Source organism: Diabrotica undecimpunctata, chromosome 9 (assembly GCF_040954645.1).
Source record: "Diabrotica undecimpunctata isolate CICGRU chromosome 9, icDiaUnde3, whole genome shotgun sequence".
NCBI lineage: Eukaryota > Metazoa > Arthropoda > Insecta > Coleoptera > Chrysomelidae > Diabrotica > Diabrotica undecimpunctata.
In genome coordinates, this window is record NC_092811.1 from 59561170 (window position 1) to 59571076 (window position 9907).

The following is a 9907-nucleotide window of genomic DNA, read 5'->3' on the forward strand; positions in this document are numbered from 1 at the left end:
ATACATAAAAACGAAAACTTTTACTAGAACAATAGAAAACAGTCCCAACAGTATTAATCAAGAATGCAATTTAGCTATCTCGATTTAACAAATAACATTTTTTTCCACAAACACGTGTGGCTACCTGGCCTGCAGATCGATTATGATTATCACATTCAGAAATGTACGCAATTTGGATTAATTACTACGAGTGTCCTCTACTGCTATAACTATGATTGTCTAAATATATATAAGTACTTAAAACAAAATTCAAGGAAAACTAAGACTGATTAATGGTAGTTATGAACTAATGATACTACTTACATTCCTTAGTTGTGGACGATACAGTTACATGTGATCAAATTATAAATTCAACTGTTCGATTATACATTCATCTTTTATAGAAAAAATGTCTGCAGATAGAAGATAGAACATTTCCACCAAAGAATATAGACGTATAAATATGGCGTCGGGCGGGCAATACTCAGTTTATGGCCACGGTTCGTAGACTTACTACGGTTGCCTCTTCCGACTAACCAATGAACATTAAGCCCGAAATTACGTCACGATAGTACAGTAATTTGAATCGTAACATTGGGCGCGTTCAGCAGGCGGAGCTGCTCCACAACTGTTGAGTAAATGTCTGCAAAATGAAACCGCTACCGCTCCGCTACTTCCGGAGCGGCCTGTCAAATTTGGTAGCGTAAAAATGTATCGCTACCTCCATCCAACATGTTGAGAGAAATGTCATTCATGACATTTCTGTACTAAAATTGAGGGTTAGGTGTTTGTTTGTTTTGTTTTTACGTTTTTACTTCCAGCCATATATTACTTTATTATATGGACATATCCATTGAATTTATTTAACTTGTTTAGAGGTATTTCTTGATTGGATTTCTAATTCCTTTCCAGCTGTTTCCTAATAACAAAAAGGTGATCCATTATTTATCTTTACAATTTAATTACTGTTTGGTTCCATTCCTTCATGTTTTGTTCATACTTTCTTTTCACTTCATATATTAGCTATTAAAAATGTTTACGTCGAAATTGATCATTACTTATAGTTAATGTTATCTAAAAAGAAAACTCTGAAAACTTTTGTTTTCTACATCTCTATAACTTTTATTATAATTTCTTCCCACTACAGCTATTTCAGCATTTTGTCTTTCTCAATTGACAAACAAATGTCTGCTTTACACTTTATTGTCTCTGAACAAATAAAGGAGGGGAAAGCTGTATGTCTCAAATTGGTCATTCAGAATTATATCTGTATATTTTAATACATCTCACTGCCATGAGAAGCATAATGTGATACACGGGTAATACGATTTTACAGCCGCGAGAATCAAATATCGAATACACACGCATTTGTAATGCTCACACATCACAAATTATGAAAGCTCTGAGAAGCAATTGTGGTCTCTCATATCAAAGTATCATTAATGCAGTTTAAACGTAGACGGCTGTAAGCAACAGAAACTATATTTGGCCTCTGAAATATGTGAACCAATGTTTGATTCTCACAGCCTGAAAAGTGGGTTACTGATAAAAACTACTTAAGTCAACTATTATATATTTATTTTTTAACGAAAACTATTATTTAAATACATTGTTATTTTAATAAGAAATTAACAAAAACTTTCTATATTAAACAAATATTGTTTTCATTACACTATTTAGTTTCTCTTGTTTTTTTTTAACTCATTTTCACAGTATAAAGAATTGCACAGAGTACACAGTGAAATCAACAAACACCTACGGGCTAACAGTTGGAAATAAATAATATTCATTTAGAGCAAAATTGTATTTTTCTGTAAAATGGCCTATATTGTGGAAATGGACATATAATTGTAATAAACAATATTACATTGATAAACACGGTCGCATGAATCATATGGACTTGTTTTTGTGTGAATCGGCATGTGATGCATACTGCTGTAATATACGATATCAGTCAACAAGGCTGCGTGAATCATATAGTGATTCTCACCTCTAACTAACACAAATTAAGGTTTTTTTTTAAAGAAATGTGTAGATATATACTTAGATTTTAATTTTGTGTGTATATAGAGTTAAAAAGATATACAGCCAGAAGGGTCCTTTTTTTTCACTATGGTGCAGTGTGAGGGTTCATAAATTTCTTAATATAAGGATTTGAAATTGTTCACTAAATGAATTATTATGATATAAAAGGTGAAGTGTGCGTGTAGACTCTGTTTTTTGTTGTTGAAAGCTCTTTTGTGTTCTGGTATACATTTGTTTAAGGTTCTACCAGTTTAAGAGATGTAATATTGTATGTTGGGTTTTTGATTAAGTTTGTTATACCCCACTGTATAAATGTTTTTTTATGTTGGCTCTGGTGCTTATTATATTTGCTTAAGTAATTGTTTGTTCTGAAAGCTGGTGTTATTCCTCTCTGTTTCTGGTTTTTTAGTTCTGTTGTTATCATGCCTATAGATGTAATTATTGTTTCAATTCGTTGATGGTTTTATTACTTACATATCAAAGTCTTTCTTTCAGGCACTATATAGCTTTCCTTATTTAGATGATAATTGTGTGTAATGTTTAATCTAATTGTCAACTATCTAATATGTTGTTTCCAAGTAAGTGAAAATTTACTATATATTTACTGACGATTTAAAATGCTTTAAAATAAACAAATGCCAGGCCGAAGTCTGCAAAAGGATATTGATCGCCTCTAAGTGGAGCACACAAAATGGTATTTGGATGCGTCAAAATGTCATAGTTTTCATTTGCACCTTCCTCATCCCCCAATAATATTCGAATATAGTAAACACAATTTAACCATATATTCTACTTTTGAAACCAAGGATCTAGGTGTGAACCTTGACTCTAACTATAAATCACACATTTCCACAACAATACAGAAATCTATGAAACTACTTGGATTTGTGAAGAGAACCATCAAAGATTTTTCTTACATCTCTGCTATTTGATCTCCTTCTCCATGGTTAGATCCCTTTTCATTTACTGGTCTACAGTTTTGTCCCCCTATTACATTGCATCTAAACTGAAACTTAAGACTGTCCAATTTTCTGTCATGCCATTGTATGGATGCATGTATACTGTGAATATGTTGCATTAGAATGTATACTGAACTTCTCTTGAGGTATATAGAAATCAAAGAGACTTAATAGTTCTATTTAAAATTATCAACAGCCTGTGCACCTGCTTCAAACTTCTCTCCAAAATATTTGTTTATTATTCTCCAATATTGCAACTAGGTATGTGCAGACTTTTTATATTCTTTTCATAGATTCAATTACTCTTATAACAGCTTTACTCCCAGAACTCTTCTATTAGCTAACTCTTCAAAGAAGCTCCAAATTTTTAATCTATCAGTTTTCCCCTTCAAAAGTGATAATTCTGATCCAACTTTGTAATACTTTCGACTTCAGCTTTTGTATTGTGTTTAGTGTTACATTATCTGCATGCATTAGATAACTTAATACCATTATACCTTGTGACTTTTTCTGAATTGATTTGTTATCTTATTTTGTGACTGTATATGTTATTTTTTTTGTAATCATACTATTCATATATTCTTCTTCCAAATCAGTTTATTGTATTAACTACATTTATAGCACTGTAAATAAAACTTGTAAAATGTTGTAAATAAAATGATATATTTTTAGTAGCTTTTGTTTTATTAAAATTAATTATTTTACAGAGGAAAGTGTGTTTATAAGCCAAATAAGAAAAGTTTGTAAATATAACATAAATATTAATGAACCAAAATATATACAAGTATCATCATTCTATTTGCCTTTTCGCCACATTAATAGATGTTCCACTTTTTATCTAAAGGAATTGTAGGGTATTGAATTGAAATGGGTATAACTCCTAAATTTCCTAGTTGCTGAGTAATTACCTAAAATATTTATATGTAGTTTTCAAAGAACTAATAATCTTTACTAAAACCTACTTCATCACATTCCCTACTCATGCGAAAATGCTTTACAAAAAGATCTCCCATATATTATTGGTGAATGGTTTCCTCATAAAAATTTTGATTAGGAGGCACTTGAGCTCTCTCAACATTATTTAGCTCTAATTCTTCATTTTGTGTCAACTGATCCACAACATTTCCAATTAGCTGGATATTATTTTCCTCGTCCGCAAGTTCTTCCACTAATACTCTAATTATGTCATTCCTTTCTATATTCCTATTATATGAATGTGACGTAAAGTTAAATAATATTTAAAAGTCAAGCTAAATTGGTAATCTACTGACAAACGTAAACAAAGAACAAAAATATTTAATTTTTAAAATGACAAATTATTTGACATTGACAGATAAGGTAGCGGTAGCGGAATCCAGCAGGTTTTGACTTATGACATTTGGTCCAGCGCTAACCGATGGATTCGGAAGTAGCGGAGCGGTAGCTGCTCCGTCTGCTGAACGCGCCCATTGTTAATCATCGTTTTTATGTCTTTGATGTGTAGAAAATAGTAAAGATAGTTATGAAATAACGATGTCCGGATTATAATACCTAATTATGGAAAACTGTTGATATGTAGGCAGTTCTGAAATTTTAATGCAGGATTTATGTAAATCTAGGACTTCAATCTCCATTTTACACTGAAAATTTGTCGCGTATACTGAATTTCCATCAATACTGGATTAACTATTGAATGAATTACAGAATTACATAACTATTTTTTCCATTTTTTTAATATCTTTGCTACACACTCCAACCTGTGCCTGGCATTCTAAAATTTCATCAACATTATTATTACGTTAATACACAATGAAATTTTAAAGTTTTAACCTACCTTATAAAAAGATAGGAAGACAATAGGTACGATGTACAACTACAATAAATAACGTTTCTTCGATAATTCAAAATAAGTTTTTATAGAAGACAACACCAAAATTTCAAATACAAAAATATAAAGTAAAGTGAGATATTTACGAAACGATAAATAATAAAGAAAATAATAAACTGAAAGATAATTACCACGAACAGACTGTGATAATAAATGGGTTTTGTATTGTTGTGTACTCTGGTGACGTAACACAAGCATCCCCACCCCAGTCGGAAGAGGCAACCGTAGTAAGTCTACATGGTACAATGAACACAAGGTATGATCATCGAGCAAAAAGACAATTTGATTGTCTTTTTACTCGATGGGTATGATACATAATGTTCCAAAATCGGTTCGAGTCGCGCATGACGTAGTCAAGATCGCTTCTTCACGCAATATTTGAATGTAGTTGTATAGGAAAGACTTTTAATTTTGATGTTTTTATATAATTTGGCTAATTTAATTATAGTAATTATGAAGAGATGATAAAATTTAATAATTATTATAATTTAAATTTATTGATTTTTGGTACAGTTATCTTGTTAACATAGATATCCTTTATAAAACAAGTTTTAATTATCTTTTATTACACGTAGGTACAGGTTAATCAACTTATACTCCAGAGTTTGATATTTCAGATGTTTAAAAAGATACAAAGAAATGAGAATGAAGGTACACAAAATTTGTACATATATACTGAACTAAACACAAAATCAAAATAAATAATGATAAAGTCAACTTTATTTAGATCGGATAAGCTAGCTGGCCATGGAATATGAGTGTAGTAGTGAGGTCACACAATTATGCACAATATTTTAAATAACATCTTTTGTAATTTTCACACACAAAATTATCTTGGTATTGTTTAATAATGATAACATTATATATTTTAATAATGGTAACATGATTTAACAAAGAAAACTATGTTATTTTGGAATATGCTAAATTGATTTCCTCCGAAATAGATCTTATTGCAAATTGCATAGCAGGCTGAGGCCAGTTTCTTACTTAACAAATCGTCATGAAAGAACCATTTAAGGTTGCTGTCTAAAAATATAACAACAATTTTACAGTAACATGTTAAAAAGCTTTAAACTGATATATTCATATGAATTCTGGGTCTTCGTTAATCTACAAAATGAAAGATATTATAATGGAGTTTTTTCTAGTTGCATAACTATGCACATCGCTCAGTTTATCCAAATGTTTTTAAAAGCACCTATTTTTAACTCAACAAATATTCAAAAATAGCGATGGTTCATGAAGAATAAAAATTAATTAATGCAGAGCTGGATGAATTATTACAGAGCGCAGATATCGTTAGATTTGTAAAGTCACCAAGACTAAACTGGCTTGGCCACTTAAAAAGAATACCAGATAATCGAGCTGTACAAGTAATCCAGAGAATAAACCCAGCATAGATCTAAATTATTTTTCTATTATAAAATAGATGACTCAGTCAGTATTGAGTTACTTTAAAATATATTTATTATCTCATAACTTGCAATTTGCAGTCGTCACCATTGATAACCGATATCATTGTCGAACTTGTGTTTTTATACAAGCCTTCTGTCTTGCCGGTGTAAAGTCGTCTGAAGTCCATATTTATTGTGTTTTGCGTTTGAACTAATTTGTGCCTTATTTTCATATTATATATTGTTTGGTAAGTAAATGTTGCATATAATCATCGGTGGGTTATAGTAATGTGTATATTTTTAATTTTACTAAATTTAAAAATAAATAAATCTAAAATACCATGTTGAATTATAAATCAGATTTACCTATACAAAAAGAGTGCGTATATTATTAGCATATGTGTGAAAACAAAAATAAATATTTCGCATGAATCCCAGGAAAAGTAAAGGTTTTACGCTACAGAAAATATATTTTTTATTCAATTATAATCAAAACAAAACATTTAAAAAAAATTAGTTCATTTTTGACCATAATTTCAATCAAAATAATGTGTACGTTAAGCTGTAAGAATGGGTTCGAGCGGTCTTGACTACGTCACACTCCTGGGCCAGCTGTCAAATGTCATGCGCAATATCATACCTTGTATTCATTGTACCATGAAATTACACCTAGATTGGTCAGAGTATATAATCCCCTAGTAAGGTAACTCCCATAGAATGTTTTGGGAGAGAGTTTCTAGCGCCAAATACTGACAGGCCGAAACTAATTTCATTTGGCGGTGAATTCAAAACTTAGGTTCTGAATTTAAGGCGGCAAATTCAAAAAATATGCTCTGAATTGTAGGCGCCCAAAATTCAAAAAGTATGCTTTTAATGGAAAGTAAATATAGTCATAAAATAAGAAAAAAAACTTATTCTATGCCAAAAAATATATTCTCTCTGTCCAAAAATACAGTAAACACTTACACATTTTTATATATAAATGTATAACATAATATCTGATACAGAGAGAGTATATATTATGGTATAGGACAGTTTTTATTTAATATTTTATGATTATATCTGTTTTCCATTACATTAACAAACCAAAGTCCCAAAAACAACAAAATAAAACAAAGACATCCTGACACTTGTTTATTTGTATAATTTTCTTTCGTAAAGTATTGCCTACAAATCTCCTCATCCTCCTCATTTCTTGAGCCCTTGTTAAGGTGTGGTTGGAGACACCTAAATATTGTTAGCTTGATGTCTCCATTGGCTGCAATTCTGTACCAGATGGACAACTTCATGAAGGGATTTTTCCACCAATCTTCATTTAATCTTCCCATCGTGTTGGAGATCTTTCTTTTGATATACAAATACAGACTCTTTATTCATTCTTGATGGTTTGTTGTAAGTTCCATACCTTCTAAAATACTCTGCCTTAAAGTACCATCTGCAGATAATAAAGTGTAAACTCTAGCATTTCTGCGATCTTGCTCTTCAGGATCATCACAAATTAGCATGTAACTCCATGTAACTATTACTCAGAAGTAGAAGATCCATGAAAATCTAAAATAATGAAATATTAAAATTAAGAATGTATGACTTTTTTTATAAAATAATGCCAATTTTAGGAATGCAATGATAACAGTTAAGAGTTTTAATGATTATAAAATACATAGTATATAAATATAACACTAATGTTGGTTAAGATTTAAAGGTAATCTAAGTACAAAAACAAAATGTTCAAAATAGTATCGAGTTTGTATTTACTAACAAAAGTTTGGTATAATTAGGTGCTGTTCTTACCTGGTGCTTGTAAAAATAAACTTCTAATCCTCAGAATGTTTAATAGCCATTTGTTCAACTTTAACTTTCGCCCATCAACAAAAAATATTCTTTTGATTGGGAATACTATACCATTTTGGTATTCTACCTTCTTCTCTTTTAGCAGTGTTTATTAGATATATAAAAATTGATGTATACTGTTTTTATCGCCTTTTTCTAAAATTTGGGATATGATGTTCTATTATAACGCCATTTGCAACTTGCACTTGCAAAGGCGTGGATTACAATGTTGCCACTAACGGCACTAACACATTTTTTTGTGGATACTCATAATTCTTTAGAAATACGTTGTTGTAAATTTAAGAGGTGATTTTAGTAGAATTTGCTACATTATTTTTTTTTTGAAAAACGTATAATCATTATTTTTGTAAATTTGCAAAACTAGGGAAACCATGGCAACAGCACTTACATCAACGTCATAAGTCTTTTGCTATGTCATACCCCCACCTAACGTGACTAGTAGCACTGCCGCCATTACGAACGGATGGGCCCATGCAGGAGCGATTCATTACAGGGACCCGATCCGTCAACTGCGCATGTGCAATCTTTGAAATGACATCAAAAGTGACAATCTCTAACCTAAAAAAATTGACAAATTTATAAAAACGATTTAGGCATAAAAATCGGAAATTTTAAAATATTTATTTCCAAGATTGTTTATTTTGTTGTAGTAGGATATGGAGATTGTTAACTTTGCACTAGATAATTTAAAATATCTAACGTAACACGTTTATGAGTAAAGATAAGGATTATAATAAATTATTATATAAGTATTATTATAAACTTAAACTGATTTATTGTTGTTGAAAGTAAACAAATTATTAATGAACTAAATTTAAATGACATATTCTGGTAAATCTTGTATGGGTTGGCATAAATCGTTGTCTTCAGGTGGATGTTTTCAAAAGTTGTCTCGTTCTAAAACGTGTCTAAAATAGCTTAATTCTTCAATACTCTTCGATAAAAAACTGAAGTAATGTCCGACATAAAACCGATTATTTGTATTTTTCCAACAACTTTCATAATTTCTGTAAAATAAACTTCATTAATGTAGGAGTCCTTTCGATTTGAAAAAAAAGCTACGGGAAATCTTCCAGACACTTATTTAAATGCACCATTTTCCCCATATTCCATCGGCGTAGAAAGTTTAACATGTATATTTTTTATATATTTATTTAAGTTAGACTGATTTGAGAAATTTTTATCACATTCAAAACAGTTCACTGACATATTTACTAATTACGTAAATAGGAAACTATTCAAAACAATTTTTATTCGACAAGGCAAAATACCGCTTAACATTTTCATTTGAAGGTTCGAAATATTTCGAACGCAGTCGTCTCGCACATGCGCAGTTGACGGATCTGGTCCCTGTAATTAATCGCTCCTGGCCCATGCAAATCACTCTCCCCACCCGTCCTATTCCACTTGCGCTACTATTGGGTATGTATTGTGTAGATTGGTAACAGGGATAGCCAAGGTCAAATCACGTTCGGATTTCGCTCCCATTCATTTGGTGGTGCTGCTAGTCTCGTCCCTGTACGGAGGAAGTGTGCTGTTGTCAATTCAAAGTTGAGTTTAGACAAATACGGCGCCATATTTGTATTTGTTTTATTTTTTATAATTTAAAACTTTTATATAAGTAGTGCAAAAAGATACAATTTTAGGAAAAACGAAGAAATGAACAAAGAAGATGTTGTGTTCCAGATGGCATGGATACCACTAGCAAGCATTACCGTTTTCCAAGTCCACGAAATTATATGGATATGTTTGATAAATGGGCGAGTGCTGTTAAGAGCCCTAAATTGTAAATTTATACGACTAAAATTGTAGTAAAATGCCTTTTGCAGAAT

General features: G+C 30.9%; 1 long non-coding RNA gene across 1 annotated transcript; it reads right to left on the reverse strand.

Moving 5' to 3' along the window:
• Positions 1 to 3376: 3376 nt before the first annotated feature.
• LOC140450100 (uncharacterized) lies at positions 3377 to 4410 on the reverse strand. The gene is made up of 2 exons (XR_011951959.1): positions 3926 to 4410; positions 3377 to 3871 (listed from the first exon to the last, which is right to left on the reverse strand). It is a non-coding gene; the product is annotated as an uncharacterized lncRNA (long non-coding RNA).
• Between the last annotated feature and the right edge of the window lie 5497 nt (positions 4411 to 9907).